We start from the raw sequence: 16,964 nt of genomic DNA, 5'->3' as shown, positions 1-16,964 counted from the left end.
CTTACATGAAAGACAAAACAAGCCACCAATGTCAATTTAATTTAATACTGATCTATCTTGCTGGTAGGTGCGTCAACATTTCAAATGGTCCCGTTTTGACAGGAAGCTTCTTTATTCTTAACTTGTCACGCCGTACAATTCCGTTCCCAATTATCATGTATTGCCCATATGAAGGAAACCACGTAACTGAATGGCTCAACAAATCTTACTTATCCATTACACAGCTCAAATAACAATTATGCCAAATGACCTTATGCCAAACGACCATTATGCCAAACGGCCGTTATGCCAAACGGCCATTATGCCAAATGACTTTATGCCAAACGACATTATGCCAAACGGCATTATGCCAAATGACTTTATGCCAAACGGGGTACAATCGTCCACGCTATGTGGACTAGGGTCGTTTTGAGATCTACGCGATCGTTTTTACGCTGTATTCAGGATTTCCGCGGTACGTGTCCCAACCAGAGAAAACTAACAGATTTATAACAGGCCTTGTTATTTATTCGGAACGAACAACAATAATTAAATTACATCAACAGTTGTTATAAATATCTGACGTTGTTATAAGATTTATATAATTTTGTTTTGTCGTCCTGGTCGGGATCCTTCGCGTAAAAGCCAACCTACCCACTTCAGTGTATTATAAGCTAAATCAGCAAAGCCCAACATGGAGGCGCGTGGTCGCTTATTATAGAACTTTGAAGACCATTCAATAAAACGGTACGTAATCTATTTGGGATTTTCTCAGGACACCTGTTCCATAATGGATGATAGGATCGTGAATAAGAATGATTTGTGTTATATCTTTTGCATTATCACGGCTGCTCACAGATATAAAAACTCGACATCGAAAAAAAATTGTTAACTATACAAATTGTACAATTCTCCATCAAGTAGTGAATGGTGTTGAACTTAATTTTAGGATTAAAAAAAACACTCAAATAAAGGATTACAAAAAACAGGAAGTGAAAAGCTCCCATCTTAAAACCAGCACATCATATAATAATTGCAAGACCTTTCCGCCAGATATTTGGTTACCCTAATCAGCCGAACTGAAACATGGCAACATTGCATTTATTGCAAAAGCATGCTTCCCTGACTGCTAGTTGAGTCCCAATCCTTCGCAAACACCGATCAAACGGAAAACGCTACACAACACAAGCTAGCACAACCAACACCGAGGCAAACACCCATCTCGTTGGCTAGTGAGATGATGGTAGCAGCAGCACTCACGTGGTAACTCCGTCCGGTAAGTAAGCACGCTGCTATACGATCCGATGGGTCGCCCGCTTCGAGCTGCGGCGATGGGTTGGTTTTCCTTCTAAATCTCCTTCCCAAGGCTGCTTCTCCCCGTCTGGCTGACTGACTGACTGATATGGTACTGATGTTGGGCTGCGCTTTGGATTTTCTATGCCATTTTCCCTTTCTGTCTTTTATGCTTATGCTGTTGCTATTTTCCACCCTGGCATGGCCACATGCATCGGAGCATGGATCGGACGGAGAAGAGTTTCATTCACTCATTCGTTTGTTCGTTGGTCGATCGACTGCTCGCAATGCGATTCTGGTCGGAATCTATACACGTACGTCGTAGTAGTGGAGCTGGGAGGATTGGCACACTCTGGCCAGCGTTTGTCGGGGTTTCATACAGAACAGATTAGCAACAGCAGAAGGTACTACATCAACGGCGCGGAATTGTGTTTGATGTGTGTTGTTGCTTTGGCTCTCGGTCCAACTGACTCCGGTGTGTTGCATCGTCGTTCGCTCGAAACGCGCGCGGTATTCCACTAAACACCGACCGACCGACCCTTCGAACCAAGTTGCAAGGGAGGAGAGCGTGCGCCCGCGTTTTGTTGTGAGTTGTGTTTTTTCAAGGGATTTTTCATTAGAGAAGCTTAGTATTTGCATGACACTCGGGTAAATAAGACATAGCGAATAAGCCACGCGCGCGACAATGGGAATCGCCATTTTTCGCGAGTGACGTGTGTGCAGTGTGGAACAACTTGCGTGAATTCGTTCAAATCAGTATTTGTTTCTGTGTTATGTCCAACAACTTGGAATTTAATCAAGAATGTGCTAATGAGTGTGATTCAACGGCGTATCCTGACCGGTCGTTATTCAAATGATGTTTACAAAGAAACGCGACAACCGTGCGTGCCGGTTCGCCTGATCAATGAACGGCATGACCGTGATTAGCGTGAAATAATCTCAAAGAATTACAACTGATTAAGAGTTCCTACAGTCGCATCAAGCTGTTCTGTATTATTATCTATCGAGAAGAGGAGTCCCGCGGTGAAATAGTAGAAAGTGTTTCCTAATTATGTGTCTTCAGGTTGGTAAATCCCTTCCGGTTGTGTGACACAAGTTGTGCGGCGCGCGAAGAAAATCAGCGCCAACGTGCAACAAGAGGGCAGAAAACAGTGAGAATCGAAGGCAAAAAATTGTAAGATTTATGATTCGATTGCAATCGTCGTACAGAAAACCGAGGAAAAGGCGACGCAAGAAAAAAAGAGATAATTTATTAGTATTGGATTCAAATTCAAATAAAAAAGGAAAGCAAAGAATAGAAAGGAAACCGTACTGGTGACAACCGCAGAAGATGGTTCTCTAGAGAAAGTGAGAGTGGTTTTGGAGAAGAAAAAAACAGTATTGGCTTTCAATTAGAGAAGCAATGCGTTACGGAAGGAAGCGTTAAACACGCTCATCGAACTGGGAAGAAAGGTAAACAGCGTGATCTTACAAATTGATATCTTGTTATCCCTTGCAGAAAAAAATACTCGAAGATTTATGAACAGCCTGTCCCCAGACCAAAGTCTAATGTGTGACTAATACAGTCAAAGACGATCTGCCCAACGGGCACATAACATGAGAAAAAGAGTGGAATTCCTCTCCGTCTGGTCAACATAAAAATGTCCAACTAACCCAAATTCATGTATCTTTCACGCTAGAATGCCATGTCTGGAGACAAAATTCAAACTCCACGGTGCCCAACGTTTACGCTTTATTCATGAGCATACGCTGCCAAGACATACCGGTGTTACTTTTATTTTCGACAAAATATTTTGTTGTTGCTGCGCTACCGATTCCGACCACAGAAATCATTCATTTCATACGTTTGGACTTTTGCTTGCTTCTAAAGGCTCCACCCAGAGGAGGAATCAGCAAACGTGGAAATAATTCAATGTCAAATTTAGAGGCATTTTTTGCGCGCGTTTTAAACCAATACATGAATCGGTGATTGCAAATCGTGTATGTATATAGTTGAACGAATTAATTTTATGTAACACGGTAGCCAATACCCCAAAAAGTCTAATCTGTGAAGCCACGACATTACCAAGCCTGAGATGGCGGGTACGTTTCCCGTTCCGGTTTAAAAAAATTGAGGAATATACTGGACTACTATCATTGTGCTTGCCACACAATATGCAAGTTCATGCATTATGTTGGCATCGGAAGCATTCAAATCATAAGGCCGTTATAAATATTTAATTTAAATTATTTCCTACTGGTCTTCGAAAAGTCAAGGGGGGGAGTCAATAAAAAATAAATATTTAAATGAAATAAATCAATAAAACTCCTCGGATTTGTTGAACAATGTTCTAAAAAAAACCGAGGGGGTGGAGACATAATTGTTTTAAATATTTGTATCGGCCTAACTGGGGAAGAGTGTTCAAAACACTAACCTTAACATGCCAAATTTGGCTCCATTTGATTATTTCTCGAGTTATGCAAAGGCGTGATGAACTTATACAAAATTAAGTATATTAAATAAATAAAATAAAAATTAAAACCACGAAAATAGAGTAATTAAAAAAAAACACACACACACACAGATTTACCAACATACTATATTCGTCGGGAATGTAGTTTTTCACTAGTGAAAATTGCTTTCGGTCAGAAACAGCTGCAATGCATTCAAGTGAATGTGAATTTGTGGAAGTAATATTACGACCTTTCTCATGTGCTTTTCCTAATACACTTTGTAGTACACAAGAAAGGCATCATAAATAGTAGGTGGTTACGTTTGACAGCAGTGTGGTTCATATTCGTAATTAATAAAAATAAATTGTAGTCTCCCAAGCTTCTGAAGCAAGATTTTTGATTTTTTTATAATGAATGTAGTATTTTTTATACACAATTCATTGTTTAACATTGTAAATTTGCATCTAGCAGCAAAATTATGTCTAGTCAAGGCAATTTGCAAATGCACATTGCAAAAACAGTGAGGCATGTTCGAAATCAAAAACAAACTCTGGAGCTGATAGTTTAAACCAGTGTTATCCATACTTACACGCTTGCATCAATATACGTAACACATATCTTCAATTCTTTACACCTTTCCGGACTTCTAGATTTCCAGTGCTCCTCAAAATGTTAATTATCGCCTTTTAATTAAAAATTATCATAACTGTGTGCATACACTCCAACGCGGACGGGAGCTGATATTAAGTGCACAACTGGTAAAATTAATCTTCACCCAAACATACAAGATAACGCAACAAATTGACTCCAGATAAACATGATTCCGTTTCACTTCGAAGAGTAAAGGTTGCTCAGTACAACACATTCGTAGGCATACGAACTCAGCCAACACAACCGGCCGGCTGCAACTACAAACAACCTATGCATATCGGGTTTAACTCGAATGCAAGCAAATGAATATTTAATTGATTTTTTTAGCATGTTCAAGTGCCTGTCTTGCGTTTATGCTTGTTTGCCAACAGAAAATTGTGAGCTGTAAAACTTTGATGGGTGCCCACCTTGCCGGCAGCAAGTTCTCAATAACCGTCAACACGAAAACCCTTGTCAATGAATTGTGTATAAACTGCATTTTTCCTTGAAAAAAAAAATAAAACGATCAGCAATTGCGTGTACTACGCAACATAACAGTGTATAATTGCTCCTTTTTTGCAACTTTCAAAGATAACACCATCCCTACCATTCCATCAAACACGAGAATATTTCAAAAGAGGTGCGAAAGAAGAATTTAAAGTACCAAAATTACCCATTTTTGCGGAGCCCACCATCATTGACGGTCGAACGATCATGCATGACGCGCGTGATGGTTTACTTGTCCCGTGTTCCTGCAGTCGGATGCAGGAGCACTCGCAATAATGCATTCATAATTTGATAATCATTATAATTACCGGTCAGCACACCCTATAATACGAACTGCGTGCCATATGAGCAACGATCATAGGAACTACTAACTTTACCAACTTGGCAAAATTGACTGCAACATTGTGCAACATAGTATGGGATGCAAAATCAGAACTTGTGTTTATGAAAAAAAAATGTAACCTTTGCAGCCCGACTCGTCCGTGTTTGAGGCAAATCGTGCCCTTGTCCGTCTCGTGGCTTTGATCGGTACGATCAATAATGCAGGAGGAATGGGCGTACAGATTGAAAACCTGAACCATCATTGGTTGTTTCGTTGCCCTACCCGTGGGCCCCGTTTGGCGTGAGAATGTGAGCATGTGTAATTTCCGAGCACTGTAATTTTCTGCTGATTCTTTTTGGATTAGAGGCTCATTTTTCATATTTTCCGACCGGTGGAAATTACAATGTTGGCCGCAACAATTTCACGAGATCTGTTATTATATGGCCGGGGCACCACAAGCGAAGATCAATAAAATCTACTACAAAGATGCAATGCAAACGCTCATACAGTGCAGCTCGGATTATTCCATACAAATGATGGACTTCGGTCTGCTGGATATAAACTGGCGCTAAAACCTATCAGGTTTGTTTATATTCATTGGATCGGTTAATGATTTATATACTTTGCATAAACAAACTGAAAGCAGTAAGAGGTCTCTTCGCTGCCACCGGTACTACGTATCGAACTGGTTATTTTGGGAACAATACTGTTCAGATGGGAATCCCAATGAAATTTATTTTTTCAAGCCTGGTAAACGAGATAGTGTTTTGATTTGTGGTGAATCAAATAAACAACCGAATACTCAATATAACTGCGCCTTACTTCACGTACCCCGAAAAAATGAAAATAAATCATTTCTGTAAAATTGAACAATGTGAACCATGAATAATTCTTGAAACCTGTTATTAAAGTTTCCTTGAATACCATCGTGTTTTCAGTATTTAATTTCTTTTAACTCTTCTTTGTTGGCATTATGTACTCCACCGGGAAATTGCCGCCTCACAGCTTAGTGTTCATTCACCACTTCCTCAGCAATAAAATGCGAGGTTTCTAAACCAAGTCAATTCGTTTTGCATTCGAATATTATGAAGCCAACATGACGAGAGTAGTCGAATAAAATTCAACCCGAAAATTTCTTAGACCAATTATCCACACGTTTTTCACATGCAAAGTTTGGAATCTCGATGCTCCAAAGAAATTCATCATTCGGTTTCTTATAATTCAATATCGACTGATGGTATCAAATTAGGCCATAATAAGAAAACATATTTTCTGAATTACTGTGACGATGCCTTCGAAAAGCTTCGCAAAGATTTTATGTTCCTCGACTCGATGTTTATATCACATGATGGTCGATATTGAGACTCAAGGTAGGTTAATCCTTAGAAATAGTATGAGTTTCTCTTATAATGTCTTAATTCTTCGATTTATCGAAGTGAACACATGTTCTACCATGTTGTCTGATCCCGTCAGGTTAAAATAAGTCGGGATCTGATTCTTAGTTTAAAAAAATATATTCAAAAATTATCAATTCGGTTTCATTTTAATTGGTTACTAATAAAACTGATATATTCCTTTTGAATAATCTTTGATTTCTGCACGTTCAAGGACAGGGTGCTACTCAGAACAAATCCGAGTTTTTACAATAATCGAAAATAAAAAAATGAATTATTGTAGATACCTCATTTGAGTATATAATGAATCAAATGTAATTAATTCAATGCAATTTAACGAACTATGCTAAACCTTAAATTATTTCGGCTATCGATTGTCGTTCGAAAAATGTGTCAGAACGCACATCTACAATTCGAACGAACGAGTTCCCACTGCGCCCATCACCATCGATGGTACCCACCAGGTGCAATGTTTGAATCCTGAGCATCAAAGTCGACAGGCGGCAGACCATCTTTGTCGGGTCTGGAGCGATTTTTTGACCAGGTTCAATATGATCAAATACATCTCCCAACGAAGGACTAGGAGCGAAGAATCAACACTCAACAGCCGACTCTTCTAATGATTGGAATTAGTAAGCATGAACCTCTCGGAATGTGCAGCAAATAAATTTATATGGAAAGAACCAAGAACAGCTGCTGTTCATGCGATCGAGCAAACAACGCACTCGACGACCTTGCCATTTTTTTCCCGAGATCATCGGCTTCTGTCGCTTAGGATCAGGAATCCGGCAAAGCAATGGCCCCAAAATGGACTTCTTTCTGAAAAAGAGTCTCAAGAAAAACCCTATGCTGACCCAGGCTCAGGTCCTGTTCAACATCCGTATTTCAACCAAATACCTGGACTCCAGAAATCGTTTTACAGGCGTACCAAAAGCCAAAGGAAGGGTCCCTAGTAACATTTTGAGTTTTATCGCTCTCTATTAGCAGTTTTGGAGAGCAAATTTTCAAGACTAGCAATAAAACTAAAATCTACATGACAACCTATTGATGACTGCTACAATATTATGTTATGACTAAGTGGACCACTCTTGAGATCGTCTTCAACGCAAGTTTAAGGTTATTCATAAGAGTTTCATAAAACCGCTGTCAACAAAGGGAATTTTTTTTCAGTGCAGCTTTTTGTTATTGTTTTGTAGAAAAAGGATAATCGTAGAAATGGAAGAATGAAATGAAAAACAACATCACGGACATGGATGAAAAATAATGTTCAATTATTGGAAATTGGATGCCCAGAATTCGTTCGCGTGCTTGCAATTTTTTCTGCGCGTTCGAATTTCTGGTGAAAACAGGTAAGAAAATCAGTTTGTTCAAGTGCGCCGTCGTAATACTGTGATTTACGGCCAATTAATTAGTGTAAATAATAAATCGATATGCTGCCTTTTTTCTGGTGGCATTCCGATTTGCAAGGAAACATTTCTCGTGCTTCAAATTTTGAAAATCATCTTGAAATGCAGCGATTATTACTAATGACAATGGATTTTGCAAAAGATTTACGCCGATATAAAATTATTTTTTTCTACCAGCATGGCTGCTACTACACTGTGGGCAATTTTGACGGCCAAAATAACATTTTGCATAACTTTCAAATACAATAAGTATTTTGCTGAAAGTTGCTGCAATCGGTTCCTTACGATCAGTTCTTTTTCATGATGGTTTTATATTCAACTGGAACTTGGCTTGACAACTTTGTGGTCAATTAGCATTTCCACACTTATGCAAATTTCATATTATTGAAAGCTTTTCTATATCAAATCGTGGCCATTGCACCATTTGTTGTGTATTCGCATTTATACCACTTCAATTTACCGGATATAAAAAGATATAGTTTGCTTGATTTTTATTATCTGTTTCCCATTCAGAAGTGGAATTTGACCAATAAACAACAAAATCTTAAATATACGAATGCCCAGTTGAGAAAATTTATGTGTTTATTGTTTTCTTTGTTTAAAAAATTTGGGGAACATGCAAGAGAAACATTTGTTTTTAGCCATTCGATTGACCATAGTTTACAAAGTTCAACATAAACATTGTGTTCTTGTACAATACCATTATAAACCTAATTGAAACTACTAAGTTTTATTTAGGTTATACTTATGTTAAGTCTTAGATCAATATATTCGACTTTATGACAGTTTTCAAAATTGGTTTTATTAGAGTCCTCAAGATAGTCATTAGGCCCCTAATAAGCTCATAAAGCATTTGACATTTGTGGTTTTATTGAACGTTTTATTACGATTTTGAAGATAGCTACAAGTCTTCCAATAAGGCTAATCTCGCGGCATTGAGCAAAGCAGCAATAAAGCCGTTCAAAAACTTAAATAAATCTATGAAGCCTTGAAATTGTTACTTGGGGTAGGCACTGGTGTCATCTGGCACCATTGAAGCTTGTTCCTACCGTCTACCGAAACCCTGCTCTGTTTTTTTCACCGGAAGCCGCGGCTCTCCTCGAGGCCATCGCTCTAAATGGCATGAGACACACTTTAATTGCCTCTAACTACCATGACTTGCCTTATGTGGATTCCCGGCCATATTCGGGATTCGAGGTGATAAGAACACGGATGCACTGAAAACATCGGACAAAACAGCCAGCTTCAGAACCGGGAGGTTCCGGCAGCCGATGCAAAGCACTGGATGAAGCAGGATGTGTCGGCTGATTTGGCGACCGGTTGACATCATCACAGGTCGTTCAAAAACACCACCCTTCCGCCCCATGGGGCACACAAACTCCACACATAATCTCGTCGGTGGCCAATATCACCTTATCTGCGAAGCATGCAAAGTTCAACTCTCGGTAAACCACGGAATCTACAACTGCTCCATTTTCCAAGATGTTTGAATCGCCAACACGATGTACTGGATGAGCGGAACGTTATACATTTTATGACAGAAGTCAACATACTTTCATATTCATATTATATTCAACAAACTCTCCAGACACTGACCTAAAAACCACAAAGTTTAGAAAACAACCAATTCCCTGCAAAGAACTGAGTACCCACTAAGGAATTGAGCAATCTTGGCTGGAAAACAGAGAATTAAAATGGATTTTTATATAATAAAATGTAATTTACGGCAACGGAACTCCTATGATCCCGTCTTGCCAAAATATTCAAACCCTACCAAAAATTCCACAATTAACTCTAATTCTTCAGGATGAACCTACTTTGGGTCTGAAAATCTCCTAAAAAATTAAAAAATTATAATTTACCCAAGTTGGATCAACAAAACCTCACTGACGAAAACAGTGCAGATCGTGTCGTCTTCTCTAAATTTTGACAACAAAAATTAATATTTAGCACATATTTTGGTAGAATTTATTATAAACAACTGGTGGTGAAGCCAACGTTTGCTTGACCGTGTGTATGGGGTTAACTTTTGTTGAGTAGGTTGCCAGTCATACCACTATAGGATTTCTCACAGTCGCAAATTGCATCCGATACACCACGTTGTGACAGTGGTTTATGGGTTTTGGATATTTAATGAGTGGTTTTATTGGGCAATGGATATGAAGCTGTCCGTTTTCGAGGAGAGTCGTGTACGTCAAGGATTCTTGTTATGCCTTTTCTCTTATTGATCTCATCCCAAATGAGAATCGGTTTACCTTATCAACAACAACAACATTTCGGATTTTGTTGGACTTCTGATTGAGTGGATGGAAGGAAAAGTAATCAGACGACCCACTATGGTTTTATATGCCACTAGCTGACCCGTCGAATTTGCTTCGCTCAAATTCAATTAGTTAGCACAAACATTTTTTGTACTCAAAAGTTTTGACGTTTGCTTTGTGATTCGACTTCATAAGACTATTCAGAAACGTCTTTTTTGAGACAGACAATGAAGTATTTCGAAGCATGAGCGTGACCGTGCATTTCGTAGTTGCTACTCCGTGATAGATCAGAACAATCGCAATTGCACAGGGAACCAATGGATGGGAGCATGAGACTTGGCCTCCAACCTCATTGTGCACAGTACGAGAGCGCTAGTATTTTGGATGGTCGATAACGTCGCTGGCCACGTCCCCACGGTCATTGGGGATGGGAAGGAATTAATGATGCAGTCACTCACCCACTGCAAGCCGAGAACACCTCTGCACTAGCCACGAGTTTCTGCGAAATTTAAATGGAATCTGGGGTTAGGTTCTATGGCAGAGTCTTGGTTAACGGGTTGCCAATATGAAAGTAATGGAAGGGTGGTGTATATTCTAATTGGACGCCGAAACGAGATTTTTGCCTCATTTCGAATTCTAACAGTTACCTGCTAGAACTAATCAAGTTGTAGGTTTAGGGATAGAAGATCGAAACGGTATGAACGCCCATTTCCAGTTCTAGCGATTGCTAGAACATGAGAAATATATGAAAAGATACAAAGTAGGGGGAATGGAACGTGGGATTGAATCCACGACCTCCTGCATATGAGGCAGAAGCGGTAGCCATATGACCACCAAGCCCGATTCAGACAATGAAGTATTTCGGATGGGTAAATATATGTTATTTCCTGTCTTCAAAAACCTCCGTATGCCAAATTTAATTCCATTTGCATGATTCGTTCTCGAATTGTACAGAAATTTATGTTTCATTTGAATTAGAGACCCCTCCCTTCTTCTTCTTCTTCTTCTTCTTCTTCTTCTTCTAGAAAAGGGTCAAACCAACATAACAAACAAATCTTTCCCAATTCCAAAGACCCCTGCATACAGATTTTCACGCCGATTGGTTCAGTAGTTTCCGAGTCTGTAAGGGTCGGACAAACAATTAGAAATTTATTTTTATGTTTATTGATTCCGTGCGAATTGTTCCATCTCTATGTCAAGCTAGAGTCATGTCTATGAATTAAAGTTTACTTTCTATCTATTGTGCATACGTAAATTGTATGTTGGAGTGGTTTGCTCTGTTGTCCATTCTGTTGACTTAGTTCTGTATTTCATTCATAATATTGAATCGGGTTCTATATTGAATACTTTTATTGGTTTGAATCTTAAGGATCGTTTCTGTTCCGCCTATCAGGTGAAATTGACTAAAATTTCGAAATGGAAGCATAAAACTTGGTGTCAGACTAAGGAGCATTTCAGCTTTTGGAGGAATGGGCTTGTTGGTGGTGTTCAGAATGGCTTAAAATGAGCTGTAATCCTTGACTTGCTTGCTCTTTGAGTTTTTGGACCGCGATATTAAATATGGACTCCTCTCTTCCAAAAGTACGTCCACTCTTTTCCATTCATACACACATCGGAAACTGAGAGAGAAGTCAGCTCAATGACAGATCATTTATTTACTATGTCTTCTTCCTTATTCGTGTGGAAATCGTGAAAACCATAGAGTTTTTATACACTTTTTCATCTCGTCGTGGTGGTAAAGTTATTTGCAAGTGCATCAAGCTATTGTTTGTTTTTATCGAGACTTTTTGTTTTCTATTGTAAAAAAAGGAAGTGCAAAAGAATGTTGTTAAGCTAAACCCAGGGCTGACAATGGTCATTCTCGCCGAATGTAGAAAGCGAAAATATATAGTCTTCGTCATAACACCTATTCGGTTTCTTCGCGCCGCATGCCTATGAAGATAGTCGCAGCCAAAAGTTATGACGATTTCTGTCGTCACTTCTTCACATTATTGATTGTACGTCATTTTTGACGGACTGGTTACAAACATAATAGTGTCTCAAATAAACACATTAGAAGAACTTTGGTAACATAAAAATATCAATAGTTCAACAGATGTAAATCTCTTGGGTGATTTTTGGGAGTTCTACGTGTGTGCCGCTTGCAGTAGATTAGAAAAAGGTTTGGAGCTGGTCAAAAAGGTTAAATGCGGTACAGTTGCGGGACAAATGCTGTAATTGTTCCACATTATATTAACATTAAATGAAAACGATTACCATCAAATAACTGATGCGAAATATTTGATTTTTTGTGATACTCAATATTTTCATCACTGATCGCTTCGTGCGATTATTTTTGAACATAGAGCTTTGTTTCGTTTGTTTCAAATATCATTATTCATATTACGAACCCTTAAACACACTTTTGTATTCGAAGGTCTTTCTGGGGGTCGAACCCAGCCATCCTCTGCATGGTCTTGCTTTATAGCCGCGCGGCTTACCACTAGGAGGGGCCCATAGGTCTTAATGGCAACTAAATTAAAACATAATAAATGATAAACTGATTCCATAAGTGAGAGAAAGAAGGAAACTTTTGGATGAACATATAATAATCATATTTTATTGATCGTAATTACAAAGAAAAGTTCGTTTAGTGTTCGGAATATGAGTCTGTTCGGGATTTGAATTAAAACAGTACGTTTTGTAGATTTTTTTCACTCGTTCAAAGATCTGGAATTTTACATACACGGATCTATGGTGATTGTTAGGTAAGCATTGATAAAACAATATTTGTGGAACTTATACTAAATCTCAACACGCATATGAGATTAAGCAGTACAAAACTGATAAACTGTATTAAGAGATAGTTTTGTTTTATCATGATTGATTTTTCAGAGTTACTATTTGTTTACAATACCCATTTGTGATTAGTTTTGTTTATATTATTCCATGTCATATCAATTGAAGATTCGACTTCAAATCTTTTCTGTTTTTCTGTTTTTCATCTAATTTTTTAACGTTGCTATAATCAACCAGTTTTGGAAGTCGTTTGATAAACCAAACTAATTCACCAGACACCCAGTTCTCCTCTTCAACTTATTGTGGAGTGCTCATTCGGGGTTCAGCGTTAAGTGTTCCGGCCGAGTATACCTCCACGCTGTTGAATATCTGTTAGGGAGAGTGAATGGAAAAAAAACACTCCGAACCACAAGTGGAACCTCGGAAAGCACACGGAGGAATTCCTTTCCGTCACACAGTTTCATCTACCAGCTCCAATATCAACGCAATTATAAAATACTCCAAATTCAGTGGAGTAAAACACACTCCACTGCGGCACACTTGTATGTGGGCCGGTTTTTCACAGCCTTCCTGCGGTGCCAACCACAAACATCGAGCGAACGACGGCATGATGTAGAAAGAAGTGTAAGCCGCTCCACGTCAACAATGCAAGAAATTCGCAAAGTGTATTTGAGGAAAATTCACCAAATTGCACAGATTCATTGCAGCCGTGAAAGAATGCTCAAGCGATATGATAGGGCACCTTGCAAGCCCCTACTACTTATTGGCGGATATAATTGAACACTGGATGATTGTTTCAAGAGCCGAAACTTTATACAGTTTTCCCCCAACAAGATTTAAATGAAGCCCTGTTTTTTTGTATATAAAAAAAACTTGGCATGAATCACTTTTCTCACTTTCATTCTTTCTGCATCCTGTTGATGCAGCAGATAACCACGTTCGAAAATGAGGCGCGTTCTACTGCAGTAAGAGAACTTGGTACACAATGCACCCCCTTATACACGGACCGTCTGCTAATACACCTCATGTTATGAGTACTTCGGTTTTATTGCACATTTGCTATTTTACTAATGATTAAAAAAAATGCATTTGGTTCGAATTCTAATAAAAATCAAAGTCAAACCAAACTTGCAAGTCGTTTTTACGACCAGATTTTTTTTTTTATGTCTTTATTAAAGTGATTTTTTATGTAACAATAAGTTCATCACTAAACGACCACATTGACCAATAATTTTTTTAAACAATAAGTATGACACCATTCACCTCATCTGCTCATTTAGAATCATCTTCCCCTATTTGACTTTGTGGAAAGATTCACGAGTACTGTATACATTTTTTACCTTCCCTCGTCCATCCGTATTTGTGCATGGGAAGTTATAATGAAATAGCGCCTGGTGAAAAGGATTTCCCCATATTATTATTTAATTAGAATATCTTTCTCTGTGGTTTCGAGACAGTGCATGATAATTATCATAATGTGCGGCTTGTATTTAGTGTCTTTTTGTTATTCGTAATTCCCTCTCTCGGTGTGCGCGATAATCTCCAGTGTCGCTGTGGGGAACAGGATTTTACAAATTAATCCAACGTTAAAAAGCTTTTCCTGGCAGTAATTGCCGTAATTCCATCGGACGAGTGACAATTTCCAACCGTACCGCAGCTACAGTTGCAGCGGCATCCCGCTTGGTGTGAAGACAACCTTCGCTAACAGACGGAGGATAAATCGACCAATAAACACTGTCAATCTTCCTTTTCACGATGCTACGATCACTTTATTTGCTGAGTCAGTTGACTGAGGAGGCGTCCGATGAGCCCTTGGTCTGGATCTGATGGGACATGTTTCTCAACTTGTTTTCCAGTGTAGGTACGGCGTGCCCAGCAGCATGAGCGTTTTGTAAGCGACATGTTGACTGACAGAATCTTTCCGATCGCAACCAACTTCACGGTCAGTCTTGCGATGTGCAGAGGCAGTTTTTGATATGGGATATATTTGTTTACTATATTGACAATCAATCTTATTATTTGATGAATATAATTTTTGAAGAGATGTCTTAAAACCAGTTCACAAAATCCAAAAACGCTTCCAGGACGGATGAGTCATACCTTCTTTTTCTCCTTTAATGGGTCAACATTAGGGTGTCCCAAAAAAAAACAAATGTTCGAAAAGTCATAATGCTCAAGCCTTAAATGAATGATTTTCGCATCTGGAGCATTTCTGTATAACAACCCACAATTCTAAAAAATAGTTTAGAGGTTCCGACAGAACAATTTTTGAAAAAAAAAAAGATTTTTTTTCGCACTTATTGCCACATATTGGCCTTTTTGGGTTACATATTAAGCACTTTTTAAATCAATAATTATTTTTTCTATGGGTCATAATGAGTATCCTACATGGTAATTCGGTTGGTATTATGCAATCATCTAGAACCATTTAAATATCATAAAAATGAATTTTTATTAAGATATTCGCAGAAAATCGCCTCGTATCCGTAGAATAATTTTTTCTCATGCTTTATCAAATATTATTCAAAAAGTTTTTTTTTTTTTATAATCGAAGTTTTAAAGAGAACAGATTGAAAAAATAAAAATAAAAATAAAACTTTAATATCTCAGCTCCGTTATAGTATTTTTTCAATCTGTTTTCACGAAAACTTTCCTTATAAAAAATACTTTTTTAATAATAGTTGACAATGTACGCGAAAAAATATTTTACGGACAAATGGTAAATTTCTGCGAAAATTATGTAAAAAAATAATTCTAGTGCTCATAATATTGCATAATACCAACCGTATTAGCATGTATGATACTCATTATGATCCACACAAAATTCAAAAAATATTATACGATTGAAAAAGTGAATAAAATGTGGCGAAAATTGCCAATGTACGACAATAAGTGCAAAACAACACCTTTTTTTTAAAAATCGCTCTGTCGGAACATTTGAACATTTTTTTAGAATTTTGGGTTGTTCTACAGAAATGCTCCAGATGCAAAAATCTTTCATATAAGGCTTGAGCACCATGACTTTTCGAACTTAGTGTTTTTTGGGACACCCTAGTCAACATTCAAACTGGAATTTGGCCTACTTTTCAACTTAGTGTTCCATTAGCATTTTCACAGTAGGTCGGGGTATAGCGAAACCGCACCAAGCGCCTTTTTGACTGCCTTGTGATATTTTATTCGTTGAATGAAAACGGAAATGAATTAATATCAATTTATTCGTTTATTTGTTGTTGGCTATCCTCAATTATAGGGAGGAAGGATATCCAATACGATTCATGATCAATTAGATCTGCTTCAAGAAAACTTGTGCTAGAAAATGAGTAAATTTTCATTGGCGCTTGGTATGATTTAGCAGAACCCCGACCTGTTATTAATTGAAAGCATGTATCTTGTTACTCCGCAATGGATACACAACGCACAGAGAGCTGTGAATGTTTCCCCACCTAAAACATCTTAGGGTGGATCGGGCATCGAACTCGCCTTAGTCGAATTAGTTTCTTTACATATAACCTTCAATTTTAGTCACATATTGTTTAGAACAAACAATGTATCCCTGTTTATGGTTGAGGGACTCGAATTATTTTAGTTTGAGTCTAACTAAACCTTTTGGACCTTCTTAACGAAAAAAATATATAAAATTTAAACTAGACGTTATTGCTAGATACTTCCCATGATTAACATTATTTGTTTCTTGGGTCAGCTGTCTCATCATCTACTAGCAAACGAATAGTTCCAACAAAATTTGCAAAATTCCAAGGAATGGTTCCGTTTGTTTACGTACCAAGGACGTGATCGATTTCTCTTTCCATTATGCAGATAAAAAGAGTCAACTTTCGCATGGTTATGGATTCGTTCAGCTTTCTAAAACTGACCCTGCTGAGGGTCGCCAGAAAAGCGTAACACAGAAATAATACGGGTGAATGACAGAAAACCGGAGAACACCTTTGCTGAACCTTACAGG

General features: G+C 38.2%; 1 protein-coding gene across 8 annotated transcripts in view; it reads left to right on the top strand.

The window, feature by feature from the left end:
* LOC134219459 (homeotic protein antennapedia) overlaps window positions 1–16,964 on the top strand; it is a 223,547-nt gene that overhangs the window by 143,592 nt on the left and 62,991 nt on the right. Inside the window, exon 1 of one of the 8 annotated variants that reach the window (XM_062698226.1) lies at window positions 1,546–2,724. The exons of 6 other annotated variants lie outside the window; for them this stretch is intronic. The gene's annotated coding sequence lies outside the window, so the exon portion shown is untranslated. Of the gene's footprint in view, window positions 1–1,545; window positions 2,725–16,964 lie in introns of those variants that run through there. One more of the 8 variants, XM_062698198.1, reaches the window with a different exon arrangement.

Source organism: Armigeres subalbatus, chromosome 1 (genome assembly GCF_024139115.2).
Source record: "Armigeres subalbatus isolate Guangzhou_Male chromosome 1, GZ_Asu_2, whole genome shotgun sequence".
NCBI lineage: Eukaryota > Metazoa > Arthropoda > Insecta > Diptera > Culicidae > Armigeres > Armigeres subalbatus.
This window is presented reverse-complemented; position numbering and strand designations above follow the sequence as displayed.